This window comes from Acinonyx jubatus, chromosome C2 (assembly GCF_027475565.1).
Source record: "Acinonyx jubatus isolate Ajub_Pintada_27869175 chromosome C2, VMU_Ajub_asm_v1.0, whole genome shotgun sequence".
Lineage (NCBI taxonomy): Eukaryota > Metazoa > Chordata > Mammalia > Carnivora > Felidae > Acinonyx > Acinonyx jubatus.
In genome coordinates, this window is record NC_069384.1 from 4553716 (window position 1) to 4562654 (window position 8939).

Consider the following 8939-nt stretch of genomic DNA (forward strand, 5'->3'; position numbering starts at 1 on the left):
GTTTTGGACGGGAGGGGTTTGGGTCTTTTTTTTTTTTTTTTTTTTTTTTTTTTTTGCACGTGGATGTCCCATTGTTCCAAGATCATTTGTTGAAAAGACTATCTTTGCTCCCTTGTCTTTGCTTCTTTGTCAAAGATCAGCTAACTATATGTGGGCCTATTACTAAGCTCTCTAGTCTGTTCCATTGATCTACTTGTCTATTCTGTCACCAACACCACAGTGTCTTAATCGCTGTAGCTTTATAGTAAGTCTTGAAGTTGGGTAATGTCAGTTGTTTTTCTCCTTCAATACTGTGTTGGCTATTCTGAGTGGTTTCCTTCTCCATATAAACTTTAGAATCAACTTGTCAATATCCACAAAATAACTCTCTGGGATTTTGATTGGGATTGCAGTGAATCTACAGATCAAGTTGGAAAGAACTGACATCTTCCAAGTATTGAGTCTTCCTATCCATGAACATGGACTATCTCTCCCAGTTACCTTTTCTTTGATTTTGTTCATTAGTGTTTTGTAGTTTTCCTCATATAGATCTTGTACATATTTTTTTTAGATTTATACCTAAGTATTTCATTTTGGGGGGTGATAATTAAATGGTATTATAGCATTTTTAGAACTGCTGAGATTAAATGAACTGATATATGGAATGTGCTGGCACAGACAGCCTGAAGCTAGCAGGCACTGAGACATGTTATTGTTTATGCACACTGCACTTCGTCCTATAAGGCACTGAGGGTTGCCAGAGAGTCTGCTGAGTTGGGAGTGAGGTTGTTCAGAGTCCAGGCCAGCTGACCAACCACAAGGAAAGTAAAGGCTCTCCATGTCCTGGGAGGTCTCCTAGGAAAGCCATAGGACAATGGAAGAGCCGACCCTTCCAAGTTCTTCCAACCTTGGAAGAGGAAATGTTCATCTTTTTTTTTTTTAACATTTATTTATTATTGAGAGACAGAGAGAGACAGAGCATGAGCAGGGAGAGGGACAGAGAGAGGGAGACACAGAATTCGAAGCAGGCTCCAGGGTCTGAGCTGTCAGTACAGAGCCCGACGCGGGGTTCGAACCCACACACCGCAAGATGCGAAGTGCCTGTGATCTGTTTCCTCACACCTCCCCGGGGAATGGGAGGTTTGTGAGAAACAAAACCAAAAAAACAAACACCCAAACTCATTTCCTTTGCTGCTGGTTTTCACTTTTTATGAAACAATTTTTGCTGGCTACAGTGACTGAAATTTGGAGGATGAGGAGCACGGAAATCGGATCAGACTGACCCTGATCTCCTCGTTCCATCTCGCAGCAGCTGGGTGGTCTGGGGTGGGAGCTACTTTGGAGGTGGGGAGCGATGTCCACAACACCCACCCCAGAGGTGACAGAATACAGAGAAGGTACCAGAACGATGCTGGATGTAAGAAGGGAACCCATAAATGGTCACTATTATTATTTTTAAGAGATTTTAGGAGTTGTTTTATTTCTCGCTGTCACAAGCAATCAAGAGGAAAAATTAGCTGACTTTCAGCTTTGATCTAGAAAAAAGTTGGGGCGCTTGGGTGGCTCAGTCACTTAAGCATCTGACTCTTGATTTCGGCTCAGGTCATGATCTCATGCTTCCTGACACGGAGGCCTCCATCAGGCTCTGCTCTGACAGTGCAGGGCCTGCTGGGGATTCTCTCTCTCCGTCCCTCTCTGCCCCTCCCCGGCTATCTCTCAAAATAAATTTTAAAAATAAATAAATAAATAAACGGAAAAAGTTAAGTCAGAGACTACCACAAACACACTGTGGGACACCTGTCCTAGAATATTCCGACGAGAAAAGATGTTTCCTAAAGGTAAGTCCTTTGGCAAAGAACACAAACCATGTCAACAGCGCGCGTAATGGTCCCAAAATGCTAAAAGGAGGAAAACACAGGATTTCTGAAACTCGGTGACTGGGAAGTGGGACCAGCTGCCATACATTGGCGGTTGGGAACCTGGGGAGGACTGCCCTCGTCCCCACCGCACCCCCAAACCGTCACCCATCACTGCCGGGCCCCCACGCGGAACCCGCAGCCCCACTTTCTCTTCCACCCTCCTGTGAGGCACCCGAGAGAGGGCGGCCCCCTTCCCAGCCCCGCAGACAGCTGCCCCCCCCCCCCACCTGGGGCGGGATCGGAGCCTGTCTCGGGATGAGTGACGCCTCACTTGGGACACAACGTCCTTTCGAGAGGGGGGATCCTCGGAGAACTGAAAGCATCAGCAGCAAAGGGAAGGACAAAGCGTCGCACAACTCACCGCAGTCCCGCACCAACACGGGGGTCCCCCGCGGCCCCACTGCCCCGCCCGTCCCGCGCCACGCGGTTCTGGTGACGTCACCCGACCACCCCCACCCCCCACCCCAGCCCCGCTGGATGACCCGGATGGCACACGACAGGGGCCCCCCTCCGCCGCCTCCCCTCCTTTCCGGATGCCCCCCGACGTGTCTCGTCCGCCCCGCTTTCAAGAAGCACGGGTCTCGGGCCCCAACCCCACGCGCGACCCTGGCCGCCCACGTGGGGTCAAGCCCGGAGGCCCTGGGTCGGGGCCGGGTGTCCCCGGCGGCCGAGAAGAAGGGGCCTGAGTCCTCCGACCCTCGCGCCGCATCCCCGACGTGAAGGGCGGCTCCCTTCCAACCCCGGGGTCCCGCCCCTGCCCCGCCTCGCCTCACCCCGCCTCACCCCGCCTCGCCCGCGCGCTCTCACCCTGCCACCGCCCTTCTCCGTGGGCCCGAGCCGGTGTGCGCCGCCTCGCCATCCCCGCCCCCCCTCCCCCACTCCCCCCCCTCCTCCCCCCTCCCCGCCCTCCCCCCCCCGCCGTCCCCACCACGCAGGCCCCGCGGCGCCAAAAGGGGGCCCCACCGCCTCTCCTGCGCACCCCCGTGTCCCGTGGGCGCCACCCCCGCCTCTCCTGCTGGGCGGGCCCCGGGGAGCCACAGGCAGACCACCGAGGCCTTCCCTCGGCCGCCCTGCCGTAGGACCCCCTCAAACTGCCTTGGGCTTTTCTGCCCTTGGGGTCGCTGAAACTGCTAGCCAAAGGTCCCTGCAGGAGGGTCCCACAGCCAGAAGAGTGTGCCCCACAGCGGCGGGGCCTGCGAAGGGCCCCCTGCGGGGTAGTGTGAGAGCTCTCGGCCTGGAAGCCCCGTCATTGCTCCTGCTACCCGTAGGCACACACCAGCCCGGGTTGCTCCAAGCCGGGCGTGGCTTCCTCCCTGCCCTTTATAATCACCACTCATTGTTGGAAGGTAAGAGGAGACTCCCTGGAAGGACTTTAGAATTAAAGTGCTTCTGAGAAAATGCTCCATTAGCGGCCTCAATCCTGCCCGCGCAGTACTTCCGCGTATAAAGTGGGATCAGGGACTTCTTTGGTAGACACCCCCGCAGGCCCGTGGAAGGCAGGGCCTGTGTTTTCTCTGGGTCCTTCTCTGGGTCCCCAGTCCACCGCCCTGGGTGGGGCACTCGGGGAGCGCTGGGCCACCACACGTGTGCTGAATGAATGCCTCTTGAAATGCAAAGCTGGCCCAAAGTCCAGGCTTCACCTAACCCCACTCCTTCTGAGCAGCTGCACCAGTCAGCTCGGGCTAGAACAGAACACCTCATACTGGGCACCGAAAACAGTACAGGTTCATTTGCTTCCAGTTCTGGAGGCTTCAAAGGGCAGGACCAAGGTGCATGAACATTAGGTTCTTGCGGAAGTCTCTCTTCCAGGGTCACGGATAACTGCTGCTCTGCTGTGTGCTCATGTGATAGAGAGAGAGGGAGAGAGAGAGAGAGAGCACTCTGGTGTCTCTTCCTCTTCTTGGGCACTAATCCTATCAAGACCCTCATGACCTCATCTAGGCCTGATTATCTACCATTGCACTGGGGGTTAGCACTTTAACATAGGCATTTTGAGGGGACACAAGCCTCCGGTCCGTAACAGCATGATATCCAAACCCAGTGCCCCGCAGCCTTCCAGGAGGAAGTTATGGGGAGTCCCCCCCCCCCACCGCCCGACCCCTGCCCCTCGATGCTTTCTGTTGCAGATGAGGACATTGGGAACCCAGTTAAGTGACTTGACTGTGGGGTATGCTGTGACTCCTGTGCTATGTATAAATTCTGTCCGTTTGAAGTCCCGATCTTCAAGAGCCCCATGTTGGATTCAACTGGGAGAAATAACAAGGTAGCGTTTGGGGCACCACACTTGTGGCAGAAAACAATGCTTTGTACTCCTACCAACCAGTAAACTGTAATTTGAGTTCAGGCCACAGGGATCAGGAAGGTGATGTTACACCTTCAATTCTTCCTGTCATCAGTGTTGACAGGTAAGGTGTGTTTGATCAAGGATTTCGCTGGAGGAAAGCTGTTTTCTGAGAGAAACAAAACCAGCAAGTTCTTTCTCACAGTTTGCTCTTGACCTTAGTGAACGAACAAGCCAGAAGGCCTGGTTAAGAATGCAGAGCAGGGGCGCCTGGGTGGCTTCGTCGGTTAAGCGTCCGACCTCGGCTCAGGTCGTGATCTCACGGTTCGTGGGTTCGAGCCCCGCGTCGGGCCCTGTGCGGACAGCTCGGAGCCTGGAGCCTGCTTCCGAGTCTGTGTCTCCCTCTCTCTCTGCCCCTCCCCCACTCATGATCTGTCTCTCTGTCTCAAAAATAAAATAAAACATTAAAAAAGGTTAAAAAAAAAAAAAGAATGCAAAGCAAAAAGTCCTCGGTCACATTGCCTTAGAGCAGCCGTGCCGAGCAGCCTGGCTTACTTTGTCCCGATAATGGCAAACCTCCTTTGAGATGCGAGCAAAAAAGCTGCTTTTCCTTTCTAGAGTGAAACAGTGATCGGCAGTGGTTAAATTAAACACACATGCACACGTCTTGCTTAGAGATGACGAGAATTTTCAAAACCTGGTTTTTAAATACTTTTTATGTTTGTTTATTTTTGAGAGAGAAAGAGAGAGAGAGACTGAGAGCGAGGGGGGGAGGGGAAGGGAGAGGGGGGAGACACAGAATCCGAAGCAGGCTCCAGGCTCCCAGCTGACAGCACAGAGCCCAAGGCGGGGCTCGAACTCGCAAACCAAGAGATCGTGACCTGAGCTGAAGTCAGATGCTTAACGGACTGAGCCACTCAGGCACCCCAAAACCTGTTTAATAAGAACGCCTGCTTTCCTTCTAAAGGGAAAAACAAAGTTATTACTCTTTCTTTGATTCAACTTCTTCCCATCGCCGTGCACCTTCTCTTCCGCCCAGTGTGGTAGAGAGGCCGTGAGTGGATGAATCGACATTTCCTGCAGACCTGTCGCTTCGATGATTTCAGTTTACAACCACAACAGTGCAGGAGAGTGAAGTTGCTGTGCCCATTTCACAGACGAGGCCGCTGAGGATCAGAGAGGTGCGGTGAGTTGCTCAGTGTCCCGCAGCTGGCAGGATGCAGCGTGACGGTCCGCTCCTTTGTGGTCCGCCAGGGGCATCCATCACCCTGCATCGTAAGGATCGGGTCCCCTCATCTGCGTGGGCACGAGCTCTCCAAGCCTTGTTTGTCCGGCCACTGGAAGGATCCTTGGCACACACTGCAGATTTTTAATGCGTCTGAACGAACAGATGAATGAACGAATGAATGACCGCGTGAATGAGCGAACGAATCAATTCTGTGGAAAGTGGAATAACGGTGGAGATTTCATGTGACTCGACCGTGTAAGTTCCAGGTTCTGATCCCAGCTCTGCCTGTTATCTAGACAGCCCAGCCCGCTCTCCCGGCCCCTCGTTTTCTCGCCTGTGCAACCACAGGACGATTGCTGTTATTAACCGTTCACCCCCTATTTTCATAAAAATGAGGTGAAAACTCCCGTGTAGTGTCTGTGCTCCCGGAAGCCAATCACAGCCAGGGGATGGGGGGAGGGGGCAGCAGGGGACCCGTCAGCTCTCCCCGGGGTGGAGGCTGAGACCCCCCCCCCACACACACACACAGAGTGGCCCTCGGGGTTTTCCCAGGTCCTGGCGGAGCAGAGCACAAAACTCGGTTTGTGTTCGGGCTGCTCCACACCCTGGCAGCTGATGTTAGTTAAGAACGTGTGCTGTGCAGCCAAGCAGAGGGCGTGTGAAAAGTCCCAAACACCAGCCCTCGCCCCCAGCCCACGGCTTCCATCGCAGCGGTCAGTGCTGGTGGAGGCCTGCTTCTCAGCCGGGGTTGCACAGCGGACCCGCGAGTGCATCTGACAAGTACAGAACCAAGGTCTCACCCCGGAGATTGTGATGTCATGGTCTGGGAGAGACCCCGGGAACCAACATTCTTCGAAGAACCCGAGGTAACTCTCACGTGTCCACGAAATTAGGTCCTACAGAGTTGGGATGTAGGGTTTTTCAACCGGGACACTATTGATGTTTGGGGCCCGATAATTATCCGCCGCGGGGCTGTCCTGGACAGAGCGGAAGACTCAGCAGCACCCCTGATCTCTGTCTGCTGGTCGGCCAGCGGCAACACCACCCGTCGTGACCCTCAACAATGTCTCCCCGGTAGGCCTAAGGGCTCCCAGTTGAAAGCCACTGGATTTGAGAATGAGGAGGGGTCAAGCACCCGGGTGGCTCAGTCGGTTAAGCGTCCCACTTGGGCTCAGGTCATGATCTCCCGGTTCGTGAGTTCGAGCCCCGCATCGGGCTCTGTGCTGACAGCTCAGAGCCTGGAGCCTGCTTCGGATTCTGTGTCTCCCTCTCTCTCGGCCCCTCCCCTGTTCGTGCTCTCTCTCTCTCTCTCTCTCAAGGATAAATAAACACTAAAAATAGAATGAAGGATGGGAGGAGAGAGACTACCGTGGTATTTGATTCCCAGTGGGCCACCCCAGGTCCTGTATCACCTGGGAGCTTGTTAGAACTGCAGACCCCACCCCCACTCCACCTGAAGGGGGATCCTCACATTCTCAAGATCCCTGGTGACTCACGTGCCCGTGAGTGTCTGAGAACGCGGCCAGGGCTCCAATGTTGCGATCGCTGGGAAGCAGCTGGTTTATTGCAATAGTAATTCACCGTCAGCATCCAGAGAGTAGGACATCAGAGCCTTGGAAGGTCAGCGTGCAAGGGGCGGGGAGCCACCGGAACCTCCCAGATGTGGTGGTTTGCTTCCCTGCATCAGAGCTCCGCTGGGCGAGTGGCAGGGAGGCAGACGAGAGGTTGTCCCTGGGGTGTACCTAAGATGAGCTTTGCTTGATGGGAGGGCCGTGGGTGGGGACAGCCCATTGAGAGGAACCCTAATGACCATCATCACCAGGGAACTGGGTGAGCAAGTCTGCCGTTGTCACAGGCAACCCGAGCCTCCTACGTCTCCCTCCTCGACACCGCGCAAATGACAGTCATGTGAGGCCGGTGCTTCCTGCCGAGTGAAGGGGCCTGGCCCCTGGTGGGGTGAGGGTGAGGGAAGCGTGGGAGGGACTGAGCTGGCCTGGCCAGGGCCGTCAGGGCACAGCGTGGCGGGCACAGCCAGGGCCACAGCCTCCGGGGAGCAGAGGGCAGGCCTGCCAGCTGGCTTTGCACTCTGTCCCCTGACAACCAGGCCTGGGTTGCCCTCCGGCCTCCCCCAGACACCCGTGTGGGCGAGAGCTGGGCGGGACACGGGTGTCAAGGGCAGCTTGGAAGGGCAGGGGAGCCACACAAGGGCAGCCTTGGGGATTTATGGAAATGGGATGGCGGCCCCATGATAATTATCCTGACTTCTCCTCTCCCCTCCCCCACCCCCCAGCACTGAGCACTGACGGCAATTATCTCAGGCATTTCACTGTGAACTTGCTCGTTACCTAACCCTTCTGCCCTGGGCTGCAAGCTCCATGAGGAGAGGGTCTTCGACTCACTCAGAGCTGCCTCACCAGGGCCTTGGGTGGGACCTGGGCCACAGTCCCCACTCCCTAAATGTTTGTCCAGTGGCTGGAGACAGGAATGGCAAATAAGATAGACAGGCATCAGGTTGATTTTCATAACTGCGGAGGCCGCCTCTTCCTCCTTCCTCTTCCTCCGATGACTTGCTTTTCTTTATATTTCCCTGCTTTTGTGAAGTTAGTTTTAAGTGTTTATTTATTTATTTTGAGGGGGAGAGAGAGAGAGAGAGAAAGAGAGCAAGAAGGGAGGAGGGGGAGAGGGAGACACAGAATCTGAAGCAGGCTCCAGGCTCTGAGCTGTCAGCACAGAACCCGATGCGGGGCTTGAATTCATGAACCATGAGACCATGACCTGAGCCGAAATCGAGTCTGATGCTTACCTGACTGAGTGAACCAGGCACCCCATTTACCTGCTTTTTAAAAAGTTACTTGAGGGGCGCCTGGGTGGCTCAGTCGGTTGAGCGTCCGACTTCAGCTCAGCTCATGATCTCACAGCTTGTGAGTTCGAGCCCTGCGTCGGGCTCTGTGCTGACAGCTCGGAGCCTGGAGCCTGCTTCGGATTCTGTGTCTCCCTCTCTCTCTGCCCCTCCCACACTCATGCTCTGTCTCTATATCAAAACTAAATAAACATTAAAAAAAAATTAAAAAACAAAAAGTTACTTGGGAGGAGGCACCTGGGTGGCTCAGTAGGTTAAGCATCTGACTTTGGCTCAGGCCATGATCTCACAGTTTGTGGGTTTGAGCCCCAGGGTGGGCTCCCACAGAGCCCACTCGGATCTTCGGTCCCGTTCTCTCCTCTGTCCCTCTCCACCCTTTCTCAAAAATAAACAACTACAGATTTTTTTTTAATAAAATAAAAATTTTTAAATAAAAATTAATTTGTTAAATAAATTAAAAATTTTCTAATAAAATAAAAGGTTACTTGGGGTTTCCCTAGCAAAGGACCCAGAGGGGTGTCTCCATCTTACTGTTGCCAGGGGCCAGGGGCCAGGGGTTTGCTTGCATTCATTCTCTTCTCTTTCAGAGACGTTAAAAACTGCTTGTAGATGCGCCTGGGTGGGCTCAGCCAGTTGAGTCTGACTCTTAATCTCAGCTAATTCATGATCTCA

The 8939-nt window shown here is 54.1% G+C and overlaps 2 long non-coding RNA genes across 2 annotated transcripts; one reads left to right on the forward strand and one right to left on the reverse strand.

Moving 5' to 3' along the window:
* The first annotated feature begins 2884 nt into the window (after positions 1 to 2884).
* On the forward strand, positions 2885 to 5353 carry LOC128315100 (uncharacterized). Its single transcript, XR_008297512.1, has 3 exons — positions 2885 to 3244; positions 4025 to 4161; positions 5219 to 5353. It is a non-coding gene; the product is annotated as an uncharacterized LOC128315100 (long non-coding RNA).
* On the reverse strand, positions 4917 to 8158 carry LOC128315099 (uncharacterized). Its single transcript, XR_008297511.1, has 2 exons — positions 6879 to 8158; positions 4917 to 5557 (listed from the first exon to the last, which is right to left on the reverse strand). It is a non-coding gene; the product is annotated as an uncharacterized LOC128315099 (long non-coding RNA).
* Between the last annotated feature and the right edge of the window lie 781 nt (positions 8159 to 8939).